General features: G+C 39.8%; 1 pseudogene across 1 annotated transcript; it reads left to right on the plus strand.

The window, feature by feature from the left end:
- Positions 1–2008: 2008 nt before the first annotated feature.
- On the plus strand, positions 2009–8359 carry LOC311079266 (tripartite motif-containing protein 16-like; annotated as a pseudogene). The gene is made up of 6 exons (XR_014609535.1): positions 2009–2614; positions 2703–2790; positions 2886–3119; positions 3205–3355; positions 3459–3518; positions 7548–8359. The product of XR_014609535.1 is annotated as a tripartite motif-containing protein 16-like (transcript).
- Positions 8360–12737: the final 4378 nt, after the last annotated feature.

Raw genomic sequence — 12737 nt, forward strand, 5'->3', positions numbered from 1 at the left:
TTGTCGTGTCGGCATCAGTCACTCTCTTTCTACACATCGCCTGCCACCAATGTTCAAATCTGTCTGGATGATCAGGATATGGCTGATCTGTGTCAGTGAGTGATCAGTTTGTTTCTATTAGACAGAAGTAGTCTTTTATTCACTGAGTTCAGATCCAGAGTCAACAGATGGGAATCTGATGGAGATAAATATAAAACTGAAATTTACAACAAATATTCTATCAAAATAAATAGTTTTAGAAAAAAAAATATGACATGGCCTCTCTTTGCTCTATTAATAAAATAGTTCACCCAAACTGTAAATTCTGCCATCATTTACTCATGCTGTCATGTTATAACTTTCTTTCTTTTGTGGAACACGAAAGTGCATATTTTGAAGAGCATTGGGGTTAAACATTGACTTTCATGGACTAAGAAAACAAATTTTTCTAAGACATTTGTCAAAATATCTTCCTTTGTGTTTCACTGAAGAAAGAAAGTTTTAATTTAAGTTTAATATCAAAATATCTGCACTTCCCAGTGGCCAAATGTGTTTTTCACTACTATACAGCTAATCTACAATGAAATATGTTTATAATTATTTTAATTTGTTTGTTGCAGACCATGAAAAAAAAAGTAAAAAAAAGTTATCTTGAATCATGCCATTAATTTTCGCATAAAACAGTGAAACTCTAGAGCGTTAAACTACGGATGAGAAATTACAACTACAGATGTAAACTCTCCCACTAGACTTGATTTCAGACTAGTGTGTGTTTTCATAGTAACTCACATTGTCTGAGTGTGTGTAAAATCAGGATTGTGGATAATTAGTAGTAAACATGCTATAGCAGAAGTGAAGACGAAAAAGTGGGTGATGGAGATAAATGAAGTGCCTTTATGAATTAAATCATTTGTGTATGTAGATTAGATAACTTCATTCTGGATAATTTCAAAAGCATGTAGTGCACCTAATAATGTTCACCAGATTCACTTACAGTTTGTGTTTTCCTGTTGTGTTTTGCAGTGGGCAGAAGTTCAGATGATGATCGGCCACAAAGTAAGTAAAAGAAAAGTATGATACTTGTATATATTTATAGATTTGATAAACTGTGAATGTTCATTATTGCTGTCACGGCTATTGTTATTTCTCTTCAAAGACTCTTATGTTGAAGTTTTTCTGTTCCTTTTATAACTGAGTTTAATTTCCCATGTTTATTCCCTGTTTTCTGTGTATAAAAATGTACAATGGGGTTCTATATATAGAACACTAGGGTTCTTGACTCAATTTTAAAGAACTCTTCGTGCAAAAAAAGGTTCTATATAAGGAGAAATGTCCTATATTATTGCATAATACGTATTTATGTTCATATTTAATGTTATTTCTTTTTTTTTCTATTGATAAAATACAAAACTAATTAATTAAAACTAAGTCTGTAAAATGATCCTATGATGAGTCCTATATAACAAAAGCCTGACAGAACCCTTTAAGTTTCTATATTTTCTTCTAAGAGTGTATGTTCTCATTGGTTTCTGTAGGTACTAATTAGTTTGTCACCTGTGTTTAGTTCTATTCATTAACCAGTTTGTGTATATAGTTCTTTGCTTTATTCAACAAACTAAACTGTGACTACTGCGTCTAAAGAATTTTAACATTTGTTTTAAAACATTTGAAATTCATTTAAATTGTGTATTTAGTCAATATATTGGCCATCAGATTTTCCACAGTCTCATCATGATACAGTTATGATATTGTGCCGTAAAATGATTTATAAATTAGTACTATTAAAGCAAAATCAGAATGCAAAGAGTTAAATCATATTCAGTTCAGAGTATTTTAGACAACTTTGTCGTCTACAGTATAGTCAGTGTAGTCAAAAAACACTTAAATTAAATAGTTGCAGTAAGTCACACAACACCTGTTTCTTAGTTATGTTATCGGGAAGAGATATAAACCCTTCCGTTAGAAGAAGGAACTTGACTGTCAAACTGAAGTGTGCATCATCTCTCTATTTGTGTGTTTAAAAGGAGAAATGGCAGAAGCCAGTATCTCATGGGCTGAGGATCAGTTCTGCTGTTCAGTGTGTCTGGATCTCCTGAAGGATCCAGTGACGATTCCCTGCGGACACAGTTACTGCATGAGCTGCATCTCAGACTACTGGAATCAGGAGGATCAGAAGGGAATCTACAGCTGCCCTCAGTGCAGAAAAACCTCCACACCAAGACCAGTTTTAAGTAAGAATGTGGTGTTTGCTGAAATGGTGGAGAAACTCAAGGCAATGAGACTCCAATCTGTTCCTGCTCCGGTTCCTAGTCCTGCAGTTCCTCACACTGGATCTGGAGATGTGCAGTGCAACTCCTGCACTGGAAATAAACAGAAAGCAGTGAAGTCGTGTCTGGAGTGTCGAAGCTCTTACTGTCAAAATCACCTTGAACAGCATGAGAGTCTCTTCAGAGGTAATATACACAATCTGATGGACGCCACTGGACGACTGCAGGAGATGATCTGCCCTCAACATGGTAAAATGCTGGAGATTTACTGCCGTACCGACCAGCGGTGTATCTGTATGCTGTGTTTGGTGGATGGACACAGAAATCATGACACTGTATCAACTGCAGCAGCGAGGACAGAGAAACAGGTACTGCTTCATACTGGATCTCTTGAATGATCCAACCCCAAACATTTGAATGGTAGTGTAAATGTAATAATTTTTTTGTTTTCTGCAGAGACATTTGGAGGAGAAACATCCAGACGAGAATCCAGCAGAGAGAGAAAGATCTTCAGGCACTGATAGAGGCTGTGGCGTCTCATAAGGTGAGTTTGGAGAAGAAGAGAAGTTTGAGTCTCAGTTTGGACTTTCCTCCAGTGCTGGAGCGCTACTAGATCACTGTGTGATGTGTGTGTAACAGCGCTCTGCACAGACGGCAGTGGAGGACAGTGAGAGGATCTTCACTGAGCTCATCCGCTCCATTGAGAGGCGTCGCTCTGAGGTGACGCAGATGATCAGAGATCAGGAAAGATCTGCAGTGAGTCGAGCTGAAGAACGACTGGAGCGACTGAAGCAGGAGATCGATGATCTGAGGAGGAGAGACGCTGAAATGAATAAGCTTTCACACACACAAGATCATGTTCATTTCCTCCAGGTAACAGAGATCTTCTCAAACACTGAGGTTTTTAACAAACTTCTGGAATTACAGTGAGTTTGTGTTTTTGTCTTTGTGTCTTTAGAGTATGTCGTCTGTCTCTGTTCCTGGATTAACAGACGGCTTCACTGTCAGTTCTCATCTGTCTTTTGATGATGTAGTGAAATCTGTCTCTCAACTCAGAGACAAACTACAGCAGTTCTGCAGTGAGGAGACAGAAAAGATATCTGGAAGAGGTACTTTTATAGTCATTTCATTATTCTCATGTATTAATTACAAATGGGTTCATTTTATTCTTGACAGAGTAATTAAAGTGCATATGTGTTTTGTTTTCCATAGTGAAAACCGTCCAGGTCATTCAGTCTCCTGAATATCAGACCAGAGAGGAGTTTCTACAATGTGAGACACTATGCAAACACACACAAGTCTAAAATCCAGTCTAGCAGGAGAGTTTTTTTTATATATTTTTTTACTTTGTGTAAAGGACTCTATTTTCTGAAGTTAGGTGGAAGGCTAGTCCACTACGGAACCCCGGCAAGAAGTGTGACAGGAGACAGAAGATCGTTTAACTGTTTATCTCTTCAGGATTTGTCAATTTACAAGTCCAGCATTATACTTCCATTAGCCATAACTTCCATAGCTTCCACTTCCATAGCCTGCTCCGTATGCCACCTCGGCTGCATCACAGAAAATGTGCAAGCTGAATCGGGACGCCTCCTCCTTGAAATGTAACAATGGGGAAACACTACCATAGCAAGGTTAGGTAACTTGTGCTCCCACGCTCTCCAGCTCTCAAGAAGATCTGTGGGAAGATAAAACTAAAAGACTAAAACTTTAGCCCTGGTGGTGAAGGGGTTGGCAAACCCTAAAGGGTCATATTGGGATGCCAGGACTTTGTAGATGTGTCTCATTGTCGGGAGACACTCAGTCATCGGCCGGTGCTTGTAACCCAGACGATCATCGAGGCAGTGCCACATCAGGTCTAAAGCTGGCTCCTCTAAAGCTGAAATCACAAGAGTATAGTGCTATGGCTGCAGAATAATCATTCTGAAATGGTAAGTGCTCAACCACTGAGGGTACATTGCTGGCCCACTGCCATATTTCAAACCCCCCAGAGGCCAGAAAGGATCTCATCTTGTTGACTAAATGCCTGGCTTATTCCACAGTGGGAAGACTCTGTAGGCAGTTGTCCACATAGAATCTCTGTTCTATGAACTGTCTCACTTCTTCGTTGCCTGCCTGCTGGTCTCTGACATGCTTCTGCAGTTTTTAAGGTCGCACAGCATGGGCTGCAGGTTGTTCCGAAAGGCAAGACTTCCCACTAGTAGACATCAGGCTGATCTCCTTTCCGCATGTTTGCTGCTCTCCAGTAGTACCATGGCTACTTGGTCCTGTCGTGATCACATTACCAGCTTCTCGTTGCGGTAAGGAATAATAGGATCTCGCACTCATGAAAGGGAAGTGAGCAAACACTGTTGAGGTGGTATTTGGTACGGAAGAAGCCTGTCTGATCCCTGGAGAACCCAAACGAGCTGTATATTAACAGCCGCTGGTCCGCCATCTGGTGGGCTCCTTTGCAGTGATTAGACCTCGGTAATCAGATCCAATTAAGAGAAGGGGCTGAATCTTGCTTAATGATGGAAGAGGAATACCCCTTAGGTGACAGTAGCTCAGATGAAGCCTCTTGCTAGGGTATGTCTCTTTCGGCCTGGACTGGGGTGAGAGCTGAAAGTGAACTGACTGTCCATCCAGCTGGGTAATATCATGATGGATGGTATGAAAGGCCATAACCTCCTTCTTTCCTTTTAGTCCTAGCTGCTGGATCGCTGCAGGGAGAATAATGCTGCGCTGTGCACCATCATCAAGGATCGCGTATTGTATAGACTTCTCTCCTTTCCACAGCAGCACAGGGGTGACCTTTAGGAAGACACGTCCTGTATGGCTAGGTGGTGTCACATAGATGCGGTCACTTGATGTTGTAACTGTCAAGTTAAGATGCATGTCCCATTCTTCACATGGTTTTCTCAATGTGCACTCATTACAATTGTTGCTGGTGCATCCGCATTTACAGGATCTCTTACCTTCTTTTATCCAATTGATAAGTCACTCAGGTGGGCATTCAGCCATCTCATTGCACTGAGAGAGGTAGTGCTCTTCACTGTGACAGAATAAACACTGGCGCTTTGTTCTCTTGAATGGTTGCTGGTTTGGAAAAGCCTCTGTTCGGACAGGCTGTACTTCTTTAACCTCCTTGGGCTGATTACTACCATGATAAACTGAGATGGCCCAGGTCTGTGGCTTAATAATAGCAGGAAGCTATCCATGTGGAGCTGGAGCCTTCTCAGTGTGGTAGCCATCTTTGATGAAAGCCGTTGGTCTTTAGTCTTGACTTTCAACCACTCTGCAAGGTTGTACAAATTACATGGATTAAGACTGTCCATACTCAGTCTTCCCCTTAATTGAAGGTTCTTTATGAAAACCATCCTTGTAGTGTTTTTTGGAGTTTATTAAGCAGCCTGTTAACATGATCCGTACAGGTAAGCTCTCTTCCTTGTGGTACCTCCAGAGACATAAGCTTACCCACCAGAAGATCAATGTTAAGAGCAAAGTTATGGAATGCTTTTGAATCTCCAGCCTTGATATCTGGTAAATTCATTAGAGCCACAACGTCACTTTGTGCAAGCTGGTGGGGTTTGTTGTATTGGCGCTGCAGGGCTGCCATGGCTGCTGTGTAAGGTGCAGGGTGGTGACGGCACGCTTGGGCTATCAATTTTGCTTCATCAATGATCAACTACTCCATCCATTTGTAATGTTCTGTGAGCTCAGTGTGGGGGTTCAGCAGATTGTCTAGGGCTATTTATAGATCTGTGAATTCTCTTTCACTGTCGTTCACAAGTTTTGGTAGCGATGGGACTGGGACCGGTTGGAGCGGAGGTGCAGCAGGTGCTGGCTGGTGTACTGAACATGCTTGTGATGGCGGATACAGCACAGTGGGTGCCACTGGAGGAGGATACCAGTTCTGTACTGAAGACTGACTGGGGGGCTGCAGTGTGTAATATCCCATTGTGGCACAATCCCGGGTATGGCCCAGATATAGGTTGGCTCTGTCGCTGGCAATGTGCAGGGATCTGTAATTGGTAACTGGTGGCAGTTTGTGTGTTGTGTCGGGTCAAGGCTATAGACAGCTTCACTGATGTGATGGTTTGATTATAGTAAGCAGGGATGATGTTGCACTGCATGCCGCTGGTGTTTGCTGCTGGCAGCTGGATAAAGGGTTGTGGTCTGGGTGTGCTGTACACCATATGAGCTGTAGTTTCAGATGTCTGCCACCGTACAGATTGATGGGAATCGTCCCTGGGCGCCCCAAGGCATGGAATGAGCATCTCTGTATCCAGTAATGGGATGGCTGGAACTGCAGTAGCCTTTGGCCTGACGATGGGTGATGATGAGTAAGCTTGAGCCTGCTCCATTCGTTCGGAGAAAGGAGAAACAGTGCCACTACTTAACGACTCACACTCTGACTGGCTGTTATCTTGGTGCTGTGGTACTGTAGATGTGTAATGAGAAGAGGGAAGAGATCCCCCAACATCTAGCTGCTCCACAAGGCCGCTGAGCCCCATGTCTATGCCCCCACTGACTATGGCAAGACCTTGTCCATACTGCAGAGATGATGATAACTCGTGCTTTGTCGGCTGAACCCCAGTCGAGGCGGGCTTGGCCTGCCCACTGAAAGTCAATGGTGGCGCTCCATGATCCACCATATATACATAAGGAATTTAGTATAATAATGGTCTGCAACAAATAAATGAAAATAATCATGAACAAATTGCTATAAAACATAGTCAAGTCGTCACCTTTATTTATATAGCGCTTTTTACAATATAGATTGTTTCAAAGCAGCATTACAGTGATAACAGGAAATTAATGCAACAAAGATTGTTTTGGCTTTACAACAGATCTAGAAGAAATAGCATCATAGTCCAGATTAAGTAAATTCAGTGATGGTTAATTTTTGTTGTAAAAAATTATTAGTTATTAATTTAGTTAATTTATCTATATAGCAGCTCAGGAAAAAAACAGTGATGTCATCGTCCAGCTCAGTTCAGTTCTCATACAATGGTCAAGAATATTGTTGAATATTAAGTGTCCATATTTCACACTTGTAACACAAGAAATGTTATTTTAACATGAACAAATAAATGTAAAGGTTTTAGCGTTTATAATAAATTAAATATAGCAACACATTACTATTGTGGAGGTAAAGTCCTGATCAGTAATTACTTTTTACCTCCATGTTTAGCATAGATTTGTAGCAGCGCTAAATTAAATACATAAAAAAAACTTTGGATTATACAACTATTATAGACCCACTAAAGTGTCATATTAATATAGTAAGGTCATGAATGATTATGTGTTTTTCTCCATTAGATTCCCGTCTGTTGACTCTGGATCTGAACTCAGTGAATCGTCGGCTCCGTCTGTCTGAGGGAAACACAGTGATCACTATTGCTGACACATATCAGCCGTATCCTGATCATCCAGACAGATTTGAAGGTTGGTGTCATGCGTTGTGTAGAGAGAGTTTGACTGGACGCTGTTACTGGGAGGTGGAGTGGAGCGGCAGAGGAGAGACATCAGGAGTAGATATATCAGTGGCGTATAAGAGCATCAGGAGGAAGGGAGAGGACCCTCAGTTTGATGCTGGACGTAATAATCAATCCTGGAGATTATACTGCTCTCCTTACTATTGCTCTTTCTGGCACAATAACATTGAGACAGTCCTGCCTGTAGTGTCCAGCCGTAGAATAGGAGTGTATGTGGATCACAGCGCAGGGATTTTGTCCTTCTACAGCGTCTCAGACACAATGAGTCTCATCCACAGAGTCCAGGCCACATTCACTCAGCCGCTCTATGCCATGCTTGGACCATATATATCCTCAAGGGTGAAACTGTGTCGTCTGAACAATTAAATCAGATATTCCATGTATTATTTAGTCTTTTAACATGATTAAAAAGTATCTGTAAGACATCATGGGGCTTATTTTCTAATCCAAAAATTCCATCTGATCCAAATTCCAAATGAGAGTAATTTTTCTCAATAAAATATTATAATGACGGCTGAATAAAAGATAATAAATGTTAAAAATGTGTAGAAATTTGTCAATTTTGTTGAAATTTGATGAAACTTGTTTGACTGTAAGAAGTAGCTTACAGATCTCCCAATAATATATTTTAATAAATACAATGCATTGATTACTCATCAAATGTTGTCTGATATTAATTTAACAAACAACTGTAGACAAACACAATTTAACTAATCTATCTCAGATGTGGAAAATAAATTAAAGGAAACAAAAAAAACTGTGAACTCTGTGAACAAACAAGTGCATCACATGATAAAAATTGCATCACAGTCACTCAGTTAGGTATAGGTTTCTTCGACTTCATGCTGTTCAGACCGATCAGCGGCTGACTTGAAGCAGTGCATACGGGTTAGAAATTTTGTCTGACTTGAGGCAGCACAACTGCACGAACCCCTGCACTGCATTCAGGCCCGAGAAAAATTTGCTAAACGTTTTTTAAACGGAAACAATGGTGCGTTGAACAGCCTGTTCTGATGATGCAAGAGTTGCAACTATGGCAGCTGAGAAGGCCATTCTTTGTGTTCATTTTGAAGAATTTTCGGAGCCTGATGAAATCAGTAAATACGTGTTTAATACTGCAAAATACACTCGATGTTACAGTCACTGCCCTTGCCGTCCAGAATAAAAGAGAAAACACCCCAATCGAGTGAAGGGATTTGCGGAAACTGTGGTTCCTAATTATTGTGATCCAACATTTGCCTCGCATTTCAGGATAAAAAGACAAACATATGAGGTCAAGAATAATCCACTTTTTACCTCCGAAACTGTGTTATGATCTATATGACCTTATTATTTTTATTGTGAGTATTAGGCTTATCATTATTGCTGATCACTGTTGATATGCCTCATATTTTTACTATAAAAATCTTACGACAAACATTCTAATATCTTCCTGTGTTGAGAATGCCGAGCTGCAGCGGACACATTTGTAGACGACTTTAGTTGGACCCATTGTGCGAGCTGTCTTTAATACCTCGTTGTTTATATACATGTTGCTGCTGATTGGGGTGACATTTTTGACAAACCCACGAAACAAGAAAATGTATCTCAAACACCGTTGCACACCGTTGTTGTTCAACCTGGAAACCGCAGTAAAACCGGTTGCACACCGGTTTGAGCTTGAATGTGCCCCTGATGACGACACAGTTGTTTCACGATTGGCCGGATTCACCTCATGACAACGATCACGTGTGTTTCGTGTTTATTCGAACACCTTCAGTTCCACTTATGCTCACAAATCAGTTTTTTTTTTTTTATAAAAGTAAAAGCTCTTTTCATGTAGTCGCAGTGTTATATTGTGTCATGTTTATCAAAATAAAACCGATAAAAAATGTAGACCACACTTCATTGATAGTATACTTATGTAGAACTTTATTCTTGTACAACCAGATGCTGTATTTAGCAGTACATAAAGTATTGAATGAAAATGTCTTTGAAAAGTCTGTGTATTTGGCAAATATTGAATTTATTTCACTTCAGCTGTGGTAAAGTATGCAAGCACAGCATGGGAAGCAGATAGTGTCGGACTTAGAATTTTTCAAGAGAGACCGCCCACACATTCTTCTGATTGGCTGTGATATTTTTAAAAATTGATTTTGTCACGTTTCGTTGCTGTGGCTGAAGGGCTGAAATTGCGTTCCGGACAAAAGCTTCATGGACAAAATTCTGAATTTGAAAGGCTATTGATTATTTTCTTGTCACATTTAATTAGGAATAACATGAATCATGTCAAGTCAAGTCAATTTTATTTATATAGCGCTTTTTACAATACAGATTGTATCAAAGCAGCGTCACAGTGATAATATGAAAATAATACAACAAAGTTTGTTTCTAGAAGAAAATTGCATCATCGTCCACCTTAAGTAAGGCAGATTAATAATATTGTTGAATATTAAATGTCCCAAACTAAGCAAGCCAAAAGCCAAGGCAACAGTGCCAAGGAACCAAATAAGTCATCACGCCAGTATGGAGACAAGTTTGTTGAGGATCAGTGTCGATGAGGCCTTCACAGGGCTGATGAGGCTGGCACCTCAGGGATGCGTCATGGATGGGTCCAGGCGCAGGTCCACCATCTGATCTAGATCCGGCTGACTTCAGTAAACCTCGGAATAAACAGAAAGACTAACATTAGTGTAGATGGCATTCTTCTTATGATGTAACGAGTACATCAGGTGTTGTAGGAAGTGTCCCTGGTTCCGGCTCACCTAATCTATGCAGCCTAAAAATCATTTGGAATTTGGAAACAAAGCTTGTCTATTTCTAAATGTAATCACATGCATCTCTGATGATTATACTGTCCATGTGTTGAAAAAAAGTACATTAAAAACACTCGCAATCGACACACCCCAAAGCGGAGGCGTTATAGCGTTGCCAGCGGCACTGAGCGGAGTTTTGCCGCTGCAGTGGACACACACTATGAGACATGGCGACCGGCGGCGCTGCTAAAGCGGTGACTCTGAATCCACTTGTTGACAAGAAAGGAGGAAAGACCCACATATGGAAATATTTTGGATTAGGCTAATGTCACGTTGCCATAAGGGGCCGTTCACACAGTATGGCAAGCCATTTTAACATTTAATCCTTAAAACCTACTAGTATCTATTTTCATGCTACTACTTATTTTTTTATCCATTAAGTACTAATGCTTATTCATTAGCTACTAGAGCTTATTCTTTAGGTACTAGTGCCTATTCGTTAGATACTAGTGCTTATTCTTTAGGTAGCCTAGGTCAGGTGACTTCACGGAAAGCAGAAAGTGTCTGACTCCACATCTCTCAATCACGGATCAGTGAATCTTTAAAACGCCCCAAATACTTTCAGCTCGATTGACGGATTGTTTGTTTCTTAGCCAACTAAAGAGCAGAAGGTGCTGTTGGTGGTGATTTTCTTGCCTACAGGCAAACTCTGAGTCTGATTCACCTGAGTTCACAGCGGAGAGTGTATTTTACTCTTCAGTGAGGGTTTTAGGCTATTCAAAAGTGTGGTGCTCATTGTGGTGCTCATTGAGTCTCATTCTGAATGCAGGTAATTGCTGAATTCAACGATGAGAAAACACAGCAAATTTATTGAAATATAAAAAATGAAATTATTCTGAATTCTAAATTTTTTTCATCAGTTTGTCTTCAGTTCTAATGCATTTTTGTCACTATAATAAATCTAATATCCAGAGTTAAATTTCTACCCATAGAGATTGCACACATGCTTTTTGTTTTAGCTATATTTAAGTTTTCTGAGTGTTTCAACAGCAAAGAACTTGATGTTAAAATTCCAATTATTAAGATATTATATAAACTAAAATTTAAATTATTCACAGTCAGGGCTGGACTGGGACAAAAAATCGTCCCTGGCATTTTGGCCCATACTGGCCCACTACATGATATGATCATAAACACCACACATCTTTGCACGCCATTGAATTTGTCCTATAACAACTCCTTTTCCTTAAAACCGCTAATGCCATGTAATGAGTGAGTAGGAACGAGCGAGAGTTAATAGATGAAATAACAAAAAAAATTGTAATTTATTAAAACAATTTACTATAAAAAAAACTATACTCCAAAGTGATGAATCCTAAAACAAGCGTTTCTCACAGCATTTTTAGTAAAACTGTGGTGGGTGGACCTCGGGTCCTCTAGGGGGGTTCGGAGGCATGCACCCTCTAAGAAAATTGTGTGCATTTTAATGTTAAATTCATCAATCTGGTGCACTTTGAGAGTTCAAAATTAAAAGCTCCAACCCATATTCAGTGTGCAAATTGAACAAAGAAAAACTCGATCCTCTTTTAGTTAATCTGTCTACATTACTCTAATGATAGTTATAATATTAATCCCATGGTAGTAATAGCCATATGTTGTAAAACAAATGCACTGAGAAATAAAGGAAACTTTTATAATTAGTTTTGTACTAATTTCTATAGGCCTACTTGAAAGTGATAAGCACACATCTTTTATTTTGATGGAAACTGCATCGAGCTTTTATTTTGGCGGAACAAAATCAAAATTGATTTTGGTTTACAAAGGCATCTCATTACAATTCTAGTAAAAATCGGTAATCGTTTAGGCGGCAGGCGTTCAAGGCTGCTGCGGCGCCTGTCACTTTAAGGGATTTTTTTCTCGATTGATTACATTCACTTATTCTCACCAAGAAAGTTATTTTGACAATTGTGTGTAAATTTATCTATCCGGGCGCAAAGAAGATGCAAAAGATAACTCACGCACTGTTTCATAGGCAAGAAAACTAAAGTTATTTTTAATAGCAGTGAGATTATACAGTGGCAGCACTGATCTGTTGTATATAAATGTCATTTATATAGATCAGTGAGTGGTGGCCTATTACAGCTGCAATTTCTTAACTTTGAAACAAAACAATGCAATACGTGTATCATTAAATGTCCGTCTCACCTCAGCAGTCAGGCCCGCCCTGCTGACAACTTCACTGAAGTTTTTTGCCGGCCTTCCAGCAAATAATTCATTTA

Source organism: Abramis brama (assembly GCF_963993115.1).
Source record: "Abramis brama genome assembly, chromosome: 1".
Taxonomy (NCBI): Eukaryota; Metazoa; Chordata; class Actinopteri; order Cypriniformes; family Leuciscidae; genus Abramis; species Abramis brama.